This window comes from Phascolarctos cinereus, unplaced genomic scaffold (genome assembly GCF_003287225.1).
Source record: "Phascolarctos cinereus isolate Bilbo 61053 unplaced genomic scaffold, phaCin_HiC Scaffold_2;HRSCAF=192, whole genome shotgun sequence".
Classification (NCBI taxonomy): domain Eukaryota; kingdom Metazoa; phylum Chordata; class Mammalia; order Diprotodontia; family Phascolarctidae; genus Phascolarctos; species Phascolarctos cinereus.
This window is the reverse complement of record NW_027555625.1, coordinates 280,186,061-280,188,454: the sequence shown is the minus strand read 5'-3', so window position 1 is coordinate 280,188,454 and position 2,394 is coordinate 280,186,061. Positions and strand designations below refer to the sequence as shown.

Below are 2,394 nucleotides of genomic sequence, written 5' to 3'. Positions count from 1 at the left end.
ATTTTTCTGAAACCATCTCCTTCATCATTTCTTATAGCGTAATAGTATTCTACCACATTCATATACCATAGTAGTATCCCCCAATTGATGGACATTCCCTCAGTTTCCAATTTTTTGCCACAATAAAAAAAAAGCTGCTAGAAATATTTTTGTACATGTGGTCCTTTTCATTTGATCTCTTTGGGATATGGGCTAATAGCAGTATTGCTGGGTCAGAGGGTATGCACAGTTTATAGCCTTGTGGACATAATTCCAAATTGTTCTTCCGAATTGTCAGACTATTTCATAGCTCTACTCAACAGTGCAAAAGTACACTCCTGTAGTCCCACATTCCCTCCAGCATTTGTTATTTTATTTTTCTGCCACCTTAGACAATTTGATGGATGTGAGGTAGTATCTAAGACTTATTTTAATTAACATTTCTCTCATTAATAGTGATTTAGACATTTTATATGACTATTAATAGCTTTAATTTCTTCCTCTGAAAACTGAGTGTTTATACCCCTTGACCATTTATCAGTTGGGGAATGAATGGATCTTATTCTTATAAATTTGACTGAGTCCTCTGTATATTTGAGAAATGAAACCTTTGTCAGAGAAACTTCAAAAACTTCACCATCTCTTCATTTTCTTCTAATTTTAGGTACATTTTGTTTTTGAAAAAAAAACTTTTAAAATTTTATATAATAAAAATTATCCCTTTTACCTCCCATAAGCCTCTCTATCACTTGTTTGGTTATGAACTCTTCTTCTTTTCATAGATCTAATAGATACTTTCTTCCATGCTCTGCTAATTTGCTTATTATGTTGTCAATATCCCTTTTAAACCAAGTTTTCAGAACTGAACTAGAATTGCTCCTTCATCCTCTCCTATACCTTGATGCCTTCTGCCCTTTCTTCATCATGTCTACTCTGCCCTAACATTCCTCCCTTTATGCTTTTGACTTTATAGTTGACCAGTTCAACTGCCAAATCCCTTGCTTCCCCTCTTGTCCTGTCAAGATTTATGCCTTACCAATCACCAAATCTAGGTTACCCTTTTGCATCTGTTGTCTCTTGGTTCTGTTCCTCTACTACTAAAGATTATTGGAGGAAGTCACACAACTGTGCTAACTAGTGTTATCTCATCTCAACTAACCTCTCTATGCTTCAAGGTAATCAATTTATTCTTCCTAGATTGTTAGTGGCCCATTCCCTAAAGCAATTGTTTCAAATCTTCCCTCTTGTCCTCGTTACCTCTAGCATTTATTTCCCTTTCCCTATCAGCAGAGGTCCTTGATTCCTGCTTCACTGAGGGAGTTGATGCCATCTGTTGTGACTTATCTCTTTCCCTCTACTCTACTCCTCAAAACTCCCCTAAACCCTCTCTTCCTCATCCCTGTCCCCATCCCCACTCAGGTCTCGTATTCTCTTCTTCCAAAGACTCATGAATGGATCAAAGATGGCAGCTGAGATGTAGTCCAAGTCCATCCTATGCCTGAAGCCTGAGACTAACATCTACAGCATCCTACCACGTATCTCCAAACACAGACACAGGAAATTGACTGGAAACTAAATTAGCCTGATTGGACTGGTTGCCACCGAATCACTTCCAAAGGGAAGATTGCCTACATCAAACTTGAAGACAAAGCATCAGGGGAGCTATTTGCTCAGGCACCAGTGGACCAATATCCAGGCATTGCCGTGGAGACAAGGACAGATTCTAGCTGAAACTTTGTGATCCAGATTCAAGACGGCACTGGATGTAGTGCTTTCATTCGTATTGGCTTCACAGATTTGGGGTGATGCCTTTGACTTCAACATTTCTCTTCAAGATCACTTCAGTTGGGTAAAGTAGGAATCTGAGATCACCAAAGAATCTCAGGAAATGGGCATTCTCCCCAAATTGGATCTAGGCTTTAAGGAAGAACAAACTACCAAATTAAGTACTGGGAAATCCAGTCAAGGTGGCAGTGATGCAAATATCCTGTTAGACTTTGATTCTCCTGTGTCTGTCTAAAAGACTCCAGCACCTGCTCCTATTTCTGCTCCTGCTCCTGCTTCTGCTTCTTTGGTGACTGATCTATGGGAAGACTTCAGTACTGCATCCAGCTCTGTTCCAAACCAGTCACCACAGCCATCCAACTGGGTCCAATTCTGAGCAGCAGGAATGAACTTGAAGACCAAAAGAATTCAAGGGCACCAATTTGAGGGGGGTAATTGAGAAACTCCACCTTCTCCAGAACTGAAGGTCTTGGACAGTCCTTTAAAAAGTTTTCCTATTGCAATCAAGAGCTGGTTTATGCACCTCTCTACTGTTGATCACATGCTGTCCAACTCAGGGAGCAAGCATCTCCTGCTGCCTAAGAAAGTTGAGAGATGGGTGTGAGCCCATTTGTGACTGAGCATACAGTG

General features: G+C 40.2%; 1 pseudogene; it reads left to right on the top strand.

The window, feature by feature from the left end:
- Positions 1 to 1,441: 1,441 nt before the first annotated feature.
- Positions 1,442 to 2,157, top strand: LOC110207314 (adaptin ear-binding coat-associated protein 1 pseudogene; annotated as a pseudogene).
- Positions 2,158 to 2,394: the final 237 nt, after the last annotated feature.